The sequence below is a fragment of the Pleurodeles waltl genome, chromosome 10 (assembly GCF_031143425.1).
Source record: "Pleurodeles waltl isolate 20211129_DDA chromosome 10, aPleWal1.hap1.20221129, whole genome shotgun sequence".
Classification (NCBI taxonomy): domain Eukaryota; kingdom Metazoa; phylum Chordata; class Amphibia; order Caudata; family Salamandridae; genus Pleurodeles; species Pleurodeles waltl.
Window position 1 is genome coordinate 636516471 of NC_090449.1, and position 14539 is coordinate 636531009.

The window sequence follows — 14539 nt, forward strand, 5'->3', positions numbered from 1 at the left end:
CGCGGCGGCTATTCAGACATTTCCTCTGGGCCGGCGGGCGCTCTCCAAAAGAGCGCCCGCCGGCCCAGAGGAAATGCCCCTGCAACGAGGACGCCGGCTCAGAATTGAGCCGGCGTAGTTGCAGGGGTGCGACGGGTGCAGTTTGCACCCGTCGCGTATTTCAGTGTCTGCATTGCAGACACTGAAATACACAGTGGGGCCCTCTTACGGGGGCCCCTGCAGTGCCCATGCCATTGGCATGGGCACTGCAGGGGCCCCCAGGGGCCCCGCGGCACCCCCTACCGCCATCCTGTTCCTGGCGGGCGAACCGCCAGGAACAGGATGGCAGTAGGGGGTGTCAGAATCCCCCATGGCGGCGCAGCAAGCTGCGCCGCCATGGGGGATTCCAAGGGCAGCGGAAAACCGGCGGGAGACCGCCGGTTTTCCTTGTCTGACCGCGGCCGAACCGCCGCGGTCAGAATGCCCTGCGGGGCACCGCCGGTCTGTCGGCGGTGCTCCCGCCGACCCTGGCCCCGGCGGTCTGAGACCGCCGGGGTCAGAATGACCCCCATGGTGTCTCAAGGCAAAGTTGTGCAACATACAGCATGCCGTAATAATCTGGCAGACCTTCATGGGTGAGTAGCACAGGGATACACCTGTTAGATGGAAGCACCGAAACCTCGTCTTCAGGAGCCAAATGTACGTTCAATTATCCTTCTTGTTCGCCCATGGTCCTCGTTGTAATGTTCCTCTGCCCTTGTCCAGGCATTCCTCACAGGGGTCAGTAGCCATGAGAGGTTGGGGTAATCAGAGTCACCTTCAAATAGCGATGGGCAACTGTTAGCCACACACTAACCGTTATGGCCCACAAAATACCCATACACCAACATCCACTGGGTGCGAACCAGGGCTCATCAATTATCCACACTGTTTGCCTTTGTAGTTAGTTGGCCCATCACATTTGGGATGCTGCTATTCCTCAGGATGAAAGCATCATGCACCGACCCAGTATACTTAGCATTGACATGGGAGATGTACTGGTCCGCCAAAAACACCAGCTGCACATACATCAAGTGATTTTTTTTTTGATTTCTGAAGACCTATTCATTTTGCTGGGGGCAGTGGGGGGACAAATGCTATATGTGTTCCATCAATAGCCCCAATAATGTTGGGGATATGTCCCATTGCATAGAAGTCAGCCTTCACTGTGGCCAAATCCTCCACCTGGGGGAAAACGATGTAGCTGCAAATGTGTTTAATCAGGGCAGACAACACTCTGGTCAGCACTAATGAGAACATTGGCTGTGACATTCCTGCTGCCACACCCACTGTCACTTGGAAAGAACCAGTTGCCAAGAAATGGATCACAAATAGGACTTGCACAAGAGGTGGGATCCCAGTGGGGTGACGGATAGCAGATATCAGGTCAGGCTCCAATTGGGCACATAGTTCTGTGATTGTGGCCCTGTCAAGTCTATAGGTGAGTATTATGTGTCTGTCCTCCATTGTTGCCGTGTCCACCAGGGGTCTGTACACGTGGGGATGTCTCCATCTCCTATTCATCCGCAGCGGTTGCAATCTATGGGGCAAAAGAGTGAGGACCAGGTCATTTGTTGTACATTGTAACCACTACAGTTCAATGCATGATGTGATTTTAATAATTCATTAGTGATGTATGTCCTGAATGTACAATTGTGAACTGTGACGCATTTAAGATCTGTGGCCTGCCCCCCTCCTGAAATAGTGTCCACCTGTCCTGTATGGAAGAACAGGTGGAAGTGAGGTAATTCCGCTGACGTTGTGCGCCGTTACAGGAGGCGGTTGGGAACTGCCGTGCAACTCCTCATTGGTTATCATTGGGCCCTATGGGACACAGTGGCCAATGGTGATGTACATTGGCGGTGAAGGTATGCACCGCCGCAGACGTCACAGCCATTTTCTGTCTGTACACTCACTTGCTACCTGACCATCAACAGGAGAGAACCTACACTGCATGTGCTGCTGTGACCCATGTTTGGAACCTAACATGTCTCATGTAGCTGTGAAAGGGTCCCTGCCTTCACCTTGGCGGAGTTGAAGATACTGGAGGATGGGGTCCTACCCCAGTACGGACTGCTGTGTGGGCTCCAGACCAACAGGTGAGTACACTGCGAGCACGATGCATGCAGCATGGATGCATTGAGTGTTGTGTGTGAAGGCCTCGTGTTGGGGGGGTTGGTGGATGGGCCCTGGGCAGCATACAGCATTTATGCTGGGTCATGTCTGTGTGTAAGGGGAATAGGAATGGGTATGGTGGGCCATGAGTGTAACAGGCAGGACGGTTTGACAAATACCATTTCCTGTGTTTTTCCTCTGCAGGTCAGTGCCCTTCAAAACAAGAGTATATGGCTTGCCATCGCCAGGGAGGTGCGGCAGGAGGAGGACCCACTGTCGGAAATGGTGGGAGGACCTGAGACGCTGGGCACGGAAGATGGCAGAGGCCCAGCTGGGCATGGCCTCCGAATGAGGAAGGGGTGCCCGTCATACCCTGATCCCCCTGATGGCCTGCATACTGGCGGTGGCCTATCCGGAGCTAGATAGGTGCTTGGGGGCATCACAGCAGCCACAAGGGGGTGAGTACAGTGCCCATCCACACTACTTGCGCCTGATGGGTGGTATCCGGTTGGGATATGTGTGCCTATGGGTGCCCCTAGGCCAGGCCTGACATTGCAGTGTAGGTTCTATTTTGGGCAGCATTCTGTTGTGAATTTCCTTCAACCTAGCTAGTAGGCAACCACTATTGGGCAGGGGTGTGTGGGTCCCACGTATGCTGCACTTGGCGGTATGTGTCCCTCCCCATGCCCTGGGGACCAGCATTGTTACTGCCAGTGCATTGCCTAGTGCGTAGGGCTGTTCCCTGTGTGTGAGTGTATGGTGTACGCCAACGGTGGTGTTTGTGCAGCAATTGACCAAATGTATCCTTTGTCTATCCCCCCCTTTTTGTTTTGTCACCCTGTCCTTATGTGCATGAGCATCACTTGGTGGAGGAGCAGTGGCACTTGCGATGGAGGGAGCTGAATGCCACAGGACCCAGGAGGCAGAGTCCACCGACGGTGAGGGCACCAGTGGGATGGAAGGGAGCACCATGGCGGAGACTAGAGGGGATAGTTCGGACACAGATACCTCCTCCGATGGAAGCTCCCTGATGGTGGCAGACACCTCTGTGCCCACCCCAGCTACAGGTACAGCCTCCACCCCCACGTACCAGCACCACCCTCCCAGCAGCCCCTCCCCAAGTTGCCCGTGCCCGCTCACCCAGGAGGGTGGGCATTTCCTTTGCCCCAGGCACCTCAGGCCCTGCCCCAGTGAGCCCTGCTGCCCTGAGTGAGAAGGCTATTGACCTCCTGCGATCCATCTCAGTAGGGCAGTCAATCATTGTGAATGCCATCCAGGGGCTGGCAGCCCAAATGCAACAGACTAATGCATTTCTGGAGGGCATTCACACTGGCTTGGCGGCCTACCAGAGACCAATCCAGGCTCTAGCCTCCTCACTGATGGCAGCCATTGTCCCTGTTTCCACCCTCCCCCCACCAATTTCTTCTACCCCGTCCCATTCCCCTCAACCCCAACCTATCCCCAGCACACAGGCAGACGTGCATGCACACAGGACAACACACAAGAGTGGCACAGGCAAACACAAGCACCACACATCATCCCACAGGCACTCCACAAATACCATCCAGATGCAGACATACCAACATCCACTGCCTCCACTGTGTCCCCCTCCTCCTACTCCTCTACCTCCCTCCCAGTTGCATCTACACTCACACCTGCATGCACTACACCATCATCCACTATCAGCATCACCACCACACCTAGAAGAACACACACCTCACCTGCAGACACTACCCCAACAGCCATGCACACGTCCCCTGTGTCCTCTCCCACTGTGTCTGTGTCCCTCCTCCCAAGGTACACAAATGCAAGCACTCAGACACCCAACAGCCATCCACCTCACAACAGCATCCAGCCCATGCACCTGCACCCAAACACAGCAGACAGGCACCTCCTTCAACCACTTCCTCTTCCTCCACATCAAACCTTCTACCTCTTCCCACCCCAATGTCCCTAAAAAGCTTTTGCTCTCCACCGGTGACCTTTTCCCTACCCATTCTCACCCCATCCTTCACGTCTGGCCAGGGTGTGTAAAACCCGGGCAAGCACCTCAGCCACCGAGTCCACAGCCCAGTAATGTCCCCAGAAACTCCTGGTGGGAAAGGAGCCCGGGCACCAGGCAGCCACATATGAAAGTGTGCCTTCCCCAAGTGCTGCCAAGAAGGGAAAGATGTGACCCCCAGCTGCTGAAAGGAAGGGAAAGATGCCAGCCCCAGCTGCAAAAAAGGAAGGGAAAGATGCTACTCCTAGCTGCTGAAAGGAAGGGAAAGGTGCCACCCCCAGCTGCTGTAAGGAAGGGCAAGGAGGAATCCCAAGCTGCTGCCAGGAAGGGGAAGAGGCCTGCACCAGCAGGCAGAAAGGACAAGGGGCCTGGTGCTGGGACTCAGTCTGAGCCCACACCACCAACCATGGTGGTGCAGCCGTCCGAGGATGCATGGGATGGGCTGGAGCCTCCCCCCACCGCCAGCTCCACCAGCAGCACTGCCACCAGCAGCAGCACCAGTGGGCAGCTGTCTGAGGCTGCAGGGGATGGGCTGGAGCCTCCCCCCACCACCAGCTCCACCAGCAGCACTGCCACAAGCAGCAGCAGCACCAGTGGTCAGCCGTCCGAGGCTGAGGGGGATGGGCATGAGCTTCCCCCCACCACCAGCTGCAACATCACCATCACTACCACTGAGCAGCCGTCACTGCTGGCTGACAGTGTGTATTCCTGCGTCCATGGGCTGTTGTGCGGGCTGCCCCTGCAAATCCTGTGGGTATGACACCCACCTGAGAGACTGTGACCTTGCACTCTCCAAGACTGTCATCACAGGGCACCAGAAGCAGTGGAGATGCCATCCACTTACCTGATCCTCCCCAGGATGAAGATCACAGGGCATCATCACAGGGCACCAGAAGCAGTGGAGATGCCATCCACTCACCTGATCCTCCCCAGGATGAAGATCACAGGGTACAATGCCCCCTCCAGAACCAGTGGAGAAGCCATCCACTCACCCCATCCTCCCCGGGATGAAGATCAAGGGCACAATGCCCCCTCCAGAACCAGTGGTGATGCCATCTACTCACCCCATCCTCCCGAGTTTGAAGATCATAGGGCACGATGCCCCTTCCAGAACCAGTGGAGAAGCCATCCACTCACCCCATCCTCCCCAGGATGAAGATCACAGGGCACAATGCCCCCTCCAGAACCAGTGGAAATGCCATCCACTCACCCCATCCTCCCCAGGATCTAGAGTACAGGGCATGTTGCCCCCTCCAGAGCATGTGGGCTAGTCACCCACTTGAGAGACTGTGGTCTTGCACTCCCCAGGACCAAGCACAGGGCATGTTGCCCCCTCCAGAGCCAGTGGGCAAGTTACCCACTTGAGAGACTGTGGCCTTGCACTTCCCAGGACAGAGCAATGGGCATGTTGTCCCCTCCAGAGCCAGTAGGCAAGTCACCCACTTGGGAGACTGTGGCCTTGCCCTCCCCATCACCAAGCACAGGGCATATTGCCCCCTCCAGAGCCAGTGGGAAGTCACCCACTTGAGAGATTGTGGCCTTGCACTCCCCAGGACAGAGTAATGGGCATGTTTCCATTGCTAGGACCAGTGGATTTGTTCCATCTTCCGGCTGAGGTGCCCCCGTTCCCCGTCCCCCTGAGGTTCCCTTCCTATTTTTGAACTGATGCCCCTGTAGTGTTCCCTCCATGTTGTTGCAGGAGACGAGTGGAGGCTTGGACTTTGTATTGTGGCCCTGTGGCCCACGAACATTGAGGACTGGGCAGTGTCCCTTCATTATTAAATGTGAATATAGTTTTGGATTTGCATGCACGTATTTCCACAATATTTATCTTATTACACTCACTTTGATCTATTTCTGTTGTCCTTGCATTATTCCTGAGGGGTACGGAGTAAATATGTTATGTTACTGCATCTGCATATGTGTATGGTGTTGTGGGTGGGGGGGTTGATTTTTGCATGTGTGTGTCACTCTCTTTTTCTTCTCCCCCTCCCATGTGTGCTAGGTGGCTGTAGTCACCGTTGTCGTCTTTGCCGTCGTTGATGCTCATGGTGGAGCAGGACGTAGAGGATCATGGGGAAGATATGCAGCTCGGGCTCCATGGTGGCGTGGTTCTTCCCAGAGTCTCCACAGGTGAGTTGTTTCCCTTCTGTGCGGTGTTTCCGCCAGGATTTTGATGTCGTTGGTACTGCCCCGGAAAAGGTGGCGGATTGATGTGTCATAATATAGTGGGAGGAACTGTAGGCGGATACAGCTGTGGTGCTTGTCGATTCCGCCCTGGCGATCAGTGTGTTAAAGTAACTGTCTGTCTGAGCTGTTTCTGCCATGGTCATAATTTGGCGGTATTTACCACCAGCCTTTGGCGGTATTACTGTTGCTTTATCACCGACTTCCAGGGTTGTAATGAGGGCCTCTGTGTCTTCAAGAGGACATGGAACTTTGCGTGTGTAGGTTGCATGAATCCAGTTTGGAAGATCAGCACACTTGACAGCTGTTGTAGTCAGCAAGATGATCTGATAAGGTCCTTTCCACCTTGGTTCTAGGCAAGTCTTCCTCACGTGTTTTTGTACAAGCACCCATTCACCAGCCTTCAGGCTGTGACACTGCTCTTGGGCCGTTCGACTTGTTGCTGCTTCATCCTGATGCGATAAAGGGGGAACCACATCACCCAGACATTTGCAATAATCCAGCACTAAATCATCTGTTATGTTTACAAGTGCATTGGCAAAAGCAACAGATGATGGAATGAATGCAAATAAAATCAAACAGTCACGCCCAGTCACAGATCTGGGTTCAATACATCAGTTTTTTTGCTTCCCGTGTTATTGCAGTTTGGATCCAGCCATATGCAAATCAGTCTGGACCCTGTTCCCCATGGGAAGAGTCCAGCCCGAACTGCCAGGCCAGGTCTTCCCTTGACCAGAAACAAGCATCCTGGGACAGGTTTTAGGGTATCACCCTTCATCAGCCAGGCTAGCTTAAATCTGGTGGCAAAGCAAGCACAGGACCGTGTATGGGCATACCCTTCCCACTTGAGGGAAATAAATGCAAAAACAACAGATGATGTACGGAATGCAGAACAAATCAAACATTCATACCCAGTCACAGATCTGTGGTTAATCCATCAGTTTTTTTGCTTGCCTTGTCATTCCAGCTTGGACCCAGCCATATACAAATCAGTCTTGACCCTGTTCCCCATGGGAACAGTCCAGCCCAAACTGCTAGGCCAGGTCTTCCCTAGACTAGAAACAAGCATCCTGCAACCGGTTTCAGGGTGTCACCCTTCATCAGCCAGGCTACATTGGAGCTGGTGGCATAGCCAGCACAGGACCCATGTCTGGGCATACCCTTCCCACTTGGGGCAACAAATGCAAAAACAACAGATGATGAACGGAATGCAGAACAAATCAAACATTCACCTCCAGTCACAGATCTGGGTTTAATCCATCAGTTTTTTTGCTTGCCATCTCATTCCAGTTTCGACCAACCACATGCATATCAGTCTTGGCCCTGTTCCCCATGGGAACAATTCAGCCCGAACTACCAGGCCAGGTCTTCCTTGGACCAGAAACAAGCATCCTGGGACCGGTTTAAGAGTATTATCCTTCATCAGCCAGGCTAGGTTGAATCTTGTGGCATAGCAAGCACGGGACACACGTCTGGGCATATCCTTCCCACTTGGAGCAACAAATGCAAAAACAACAGATGATGAACAGAATGCAGAACAAATCAAACATTCACCCCCAGTCACAGACCTGGGTTTAATCCATCAGTTTTTTTGCTTGCCATGTCATTCCAATTTGGTCCCAGCCATATACAAATCAGTCTTGATTCTGTTCCCTATGGGAACAGTCCAGCCCGAAATACCAGGCCAGGTCTTCCCTGGATCAGAAAGAAGCATCCTGGGACCAGTTTCAGGGTACCACCCTTCATCAGCCTCGCTAGCTTGAATCTGGTGGCATAGCAAGCATAGGACCCACGTCTGGGCATACCCTTCTGACTTGGAGCAACAAATGCAAAAATAACAGATGAAGGACAGAATGCAGAACAAATCAAACATTCACCCCAGTCACAGATCTGGGTTTAATCCATCAGTTTTTTTGCTTACCACATCGTTCCAGTTTGGACCCAGCCATATGCAAATCAGTCTTGACCCTGTTCTCCATGGAAACAGTCCAGCCCAAACTGCCAGGCCAGGTCTTCTCTGAACCAGAAACAAGTATCCTAGGAGCAGTTTCAGGGTATCACCCTTCATCAGCCAAGCTAGTTTAACTCTGGTGGCATAGCAAGCACGGACCCAGGTCTGGGCATACCCTTCCCACTTGGGGCAACAAATGCAAAAACAAAAGATGATGGACGGAATGCAGAACAAATCAAACATTCACCCCCATCACAGATCTGGGTTTAATCAATCAGTTTGTTTTTTGTTTGCCATGTCATTCCAGTTTGGACCCAGCCATATCCAAGTCAGTCTTGACCCTGTCCCCCATGGGAACAGTTCAGCCCGAACTGCCAGGCCAGGTCTTCCTTGGACCAGAAAGAAGCATCCTGGGACCGGTTTCAGGGTATCACCCTTCATCAGCCAGGCTAGCTTGAATCTGGTGGCATAGCAAGCATAGGACCCACGTCTGGGCATACCCTTCTGACTTGGAGCAACAAATGCAAAAACAACAGATGAAGGACAGAATGCAGAACAAATCAAACATTCACCCCATCACAGATCTGGGCTTAATCCATCAGTATTTTTTTGCTTGCCATGTTTGGACCCAGCCATATGCAAGTCCGTCTTGACCCTGTCCTCCATGGGAACAGTTCAGCCCGAACTGCCAGGCCAGGTCTTCCTTGGACCAGAAAGAAGCATCATGGGACCGGTTTCAGGGTATCACCCTTCATCAGCCAGGCTAGCTTGAATCTGGTGGCATAGCAAGCATAGGACCCATGCCTGCACATACCCTTCCCACTTAGGGCAACATTATTTCATACCCCATCAGGATCTCATGTGGTGACAGTCCTGTATTCCTGTCAGTGGTGCATGCTCATTAGGACAAGTGGTAATGCTCAGGCCATTTTAATGGTGCAGAGGCGCAAACCCTTACCAATCGAGGTTTCAGGGTTCTCTTAATTTCCTCCATCAACCCAGACGCCTCTGGTCTGTAACTGCAGTGCAATTTGTGCTCAATGTTCAGAATTGCACACACTAATTATATGATCTTGTTGTTAAAATTAGATCCTCGATCTGATTCCAAAGAAGTTCGGAAGCCGAACCTAGGTATCACCTCCATGAGCAGCAGCGTGGCTACCGTAAGACTGTCTTTCCTGCATGTTCGGTATGTTTCTATCCAATGTGAAGACACACACAATCACCAACATATACTTCAATCCATTGCAGGCAGGCACCTCAATAAAATCAAGTTGAATTCTGTTAAATGGACCTCCCTATTGTAATGCTATCTGTATTTTAACCACTGACTCCATATTGAGCTCAGCTTAGCTTCAGATGCCGTCACATTAGTGCCACGAGTATTTTTCCATGCACAGCTTGTTTTCTACACAGAACATGTGTATGCTCTTTTTCCTAGCATAGAGTTACACCATGTTGGAAGAAAACATGGGGGATGTGGAAGATACATGATAAGAGAAGGCTTCAGCCTGGGAATGTTTCCATCAAGGAAAAATACAGCTTCCCTGTCTCTGGAATGCGCATCGGGGGCAGGGCCCATTCCTTTGCATGTTTTCACAGCAGACTGAGCACAGCCAGCACTTGAATTTCATTATGCGAAGGGAGGGGGAGCTGTTAAAACCTTCCTCCTAGGTTTGTTTAAGGTACATGAGGTGGGGCGGCTTGGCACTGAGTTATAAGGAGTTCTGAACATGGACGCACAGTTCAGGGTAAAATATCCTATATTGGAAGGATCTCCTACTACCGCAGCCATCCAGGGGTCCTCGACTTGATGTTGGCAAGGATGAAGAAGTCAACTGCCATGGTGATGCATTTTAATTCTTAATTATTTATCTTTGCTGTGCGCATACATAAATATATATATATTCATCGTATAAATATTCATGGTTAATGTATTGTACTTTTTCTGCCTATATTTGTTCAACTGCTGTGATTATTTTGGTATCTACACATATTTTACTGCATTGAAGTTAAATGCTCACATTCATATTTTTGTGTGCTTTTGTTTGAAATCTGGGAAGTGCCTTTATAAATTAATTACTCAACTAGGAGTGCTGCATTCTTTGGCCTTGTTCCCTCTTAGTTTAAAGCTAAGCAGAACACCGATCCACCTATGTCTTAAATTAACCATGGGCCGTTTTTCCAGATTAATTTGCTGACATCTCACACATCAATGACACAATGCTTCTGCGATTAACCTAAATCTGGGGTTGCACAATGTCTATTTAAATGTACAAATCATTGCATGTCTGCCAAGATGAACTTGGCCATGGTGATATCTAGCTATAGATGTCAACAAACAATTTGGCGATACTACTTTCCCTTCATTTGAACTCCAGGCATCATCTTCCTTTCTCTGTACACAACCTGCTCTACTCCAACTTCTACGTTCTTCCTCCATCGCCTCTTCCTGCAATCTCTTAACCTCATCCCAAGTATCAACCACTGATGTTAGGAAACTTTGATTTGTCTCACCGGCATCACTTCCACCACCCCACTCTTCATTGAAGATGACACAATGAAGTGCACAGTATCTGGCAATTTGGGCAACATAGGCTATGCCCAACAAGAAATAATCATTTGATTTCTGCTGTGCTAAATATTTCACAGCTGCAACTTTCTCAGGTAATTGTAATACATTTAATGAACTGTGTATTTTTTCACTATTTTGAATGGGAGATCCTGAAGAGGTCATAAAGCCTCTCTGGTACCAGTAGCACCCCCCCCCCTCACCAGCACCTTGAGACCCTTGCGGGTATGTAGCACACTTTACAAATGCAGTGATTGATTGATTGATGACTGCTCAGAGTCATGCACAATACCAAACCCGTACTGGCTGTCTGTAAAGATTGTCACTTTAAGCTGCTCAGATGCACAGCACGTTTTTGTAAGAGAAACCAATTCAGCCACTTGGGCAAAAATGACACCCTGAATCCACAGAGCGTCAACTATTCCTGCGACTGTGCAAATGGCATAAACAGCTCTCATGATTCCTTCATTGTCTCTTAAACAGGAGCCATCAACAAACACAACTTGAATATTCTCATTCTAAAGGAGTAGCCTGAATATCAGGTATGGGTTTGGTACATAGTTCAGTGACATTAAGGCAGCCATGTTCCACTTCATTTTCATAATTTGGATCATAACATTAATAGGTAACAATGTGGCAGGATTCAACCCTGAACAACGTTTTATAGACACGTTTGGGGATCCAAGGATGAGTAACTCATAGCGGGGAAGATGGGCATTAGTTAGGTATTGGGTTTTGGTTCTGGTCAAAAGAACCTCAACCAAATGTGGAACATAGACAGTTAAAGGATGTCCTATTACAATGCCTTTGCATTGACTAAGACTTACACCAGTGGCAGGCACATTCTTTAAGCAGCCAGGCAAAGCTGCAGCAGCAGGATCCTATGTGGTGGAAAAATATGCCACAGGTCTGTTTGGTCCTCCATGTAAACTGTGTCAAAACTGAAAGAGCACAACCATCACGTTCATGACAAAATAGTGAAAACATTTTGTGTAATCAGGAATCACCAGAATGAGAGCTCTGTACAAACTCTCTCTCAAATCAGTGAAAGCTCTCATGCATTCTTCATCAACCGGAACTGGGTCCGTAATATCTTTCTGCGTTAATTTCTGCAGAGGGTTGGAAATTACTGACATTTTTGGGATTCATTGGTGGAAGTAGCTCACCATTGCTAGAAACATTCAAACATCTCTCTGTGTGACTGGGGGGTATGTCTGCATAATGGTTGCAACTCTCTCCTGAGACATTTTCCTTACACCTTTCTCAATCTGGTGACCCAAATACTTTACCTCCTTCAGGTAATATTATAATTTGGTAGGGGAAACATTATGTCCGTTTTCACCCAAATGATTCAACAATACTATTGTATCTTGTCTGCAAGCTTCACATGTATTGGATGCAACCATCAAATCATAAATGTAATGTACCAGAGTAGACTGAAATTGCAATCTTAAGGACTCTAAGTTCTTTTTCGGGATCTGATTAAAAACAGATGGTGATTCTGAGAATCCCTGTGGGGTGCAACACCTGGAATATATAGAATTGTTAAATTTAAATGAGAAAAGGAACTGGCTGTCTTTATGTAAGGGCGCTGAAAAGAATGCCTGGGACAAATCATTAATGGAAACCCATTCTGCTTCACATGCAATTTGGAACAAAATCACTGCTGGATTTGGCACCACGGGATGATATGATACCACAATTTCATTCACCTTTCTCAAATCCTGGATAATGTGATACTTTCCGTTTGGCGTCTGCAGCCCCATAGTAGGGAAATTACAAGGACTGCCCATCACTTCTTTCAGAACTCCCTGCTCAACAAAGTCTGCAATTATTAGAATAGTTCCCTCAATAACGTCTGGGGTCATATTGTACTGAGGCGTTTTGAGATAAACTGCATTTGGTTTTATGGTCACCTTGACTGGCTTAACACCTCATATAAGTCTAATATGTTTTCAGGGGAGATCCCAAACTCTCAACATTACTGTGTCCTGTAATTCATCAGGCAAGACTCTGACTGTCATCACATGAAACAATAATATGAGAGGGTACATTTAATCAATTTGGCTGTAAGTTTCATCATCACTATTTGTGTGGATTGCCATTCCTTCATGAGTACAAGTGATGGGACATTTTAGTGTGCACAGTAAGGGCCAGATTTAAAGAAAATTGGCAGTGCAGCGCTGCATCACTTTAGAAACGCAGGGATGTGCTGTATTTAAGGGAATATGGTGCACCCCTGCGTTTCCCCCTGCACTGGTGCTACATTTAGCTGCCAGCATCAACGCAGGCATCCTTGCACCAACGTGCAAGGATGTCTGTGTTGAGGGGCATGACTGGTTATGTGCATGATGGTGTCCCTTCACAAGCAAACACTAACGCAGCACACATAGAAGTGCTAATATGTCATTTTCAAATGATTGTTTATGTGCAGGAAGGAACACCTTCCCGCACATAAACAATAATTTCTGTCATTTTGCCTTTTCAATGTGTGGGGCAGAATGCAGCACACATAGAAAAAGCAAAAAACGAGGAGGAATAAGTATTTTGGCGCTGCCTCAGATTTACGAAATTTCATTAATCTGAGGCAGCGTCAAAATGCAATGAGAGTTGCTGTGGCAACACCCATTGCATGCCCCTTCCACGCACAGTGCTGTTTGGGAGTGTGGGAAGGGGCTGTATTTACAAGGTGGCGTTAAGCCACAAAAAGTGGCTTAAAGCCACCATGTAAATATGGCACTGTGCTTAGCGCCACAGGAGAGTCACTAAAAGTGACGCTTCTGTGGCGCTAGCGGCTTACAAATATGGCCCTATGTCTGTTCTTAACAGACACATAGGACTTGAATGACATAGTACAAATTGGTGTAAATCCTCAAAGGTTCCTATCTTGACTAAGATGTACATCGTAATTAGACTTACGAGATGCTGGTTTGCTACTCCTACTACCTGAACTGTCCTTCCCGAAAGAGGCAGGTTAGGGACTTCTGCAGATCTGACAGTGGAACGAGTTGCTCCAGTGTCAACCAGAAATGAAACATCATGACCCATAACACTTGTATTATTGCTGATCTACAATCCAGGGAGGCAGCCAACACACATTCTTCTTCTTAACTCTCACTCTAATACTCTTCACTCACTTCATCATCATTGAACTCGATGAGTGGGTATTGTGTGATTAACTGTTTTACATTTGCATTTGCTCTCTGCTTTACATTCTGCTGGGGAACCATTACTTGCTGCTGTGCCATCGGAGCTTGTGGAATCTGCATTTGCCATGGGACCTGTATTTGCTGCTGGGGAAACTGTACCTGCTGTTGGGGAATTTGCATTTGTACTTATCTAGTAGAAACATTCATACTTTGATTTCCAGGTCTCTGAACTCTTTGATTTTGAAATTGACTGGTGTCAACCATCTGTGCAATACCACCACCTTGCATCAAATTAATTATATTACTGTATGGACACTCCCATCTCCAGTGTCCGACATTGTCACAAGCATGACAAGGAAGCATTCTCTTCATGGACTGAACATCAGCCACATTAACATTCTGATCTACTCGAGCTCCACGACTTTGCCTTCCACCTCTAAACTGAGGCATTACATTGCCCTGCTGTTGTACTCCCTGCATTCCACCTGTGCTCATCATCCCTTGCGGACCCTGCATTCCTGCTGCTTGGGCAGAGTTGATTTGCA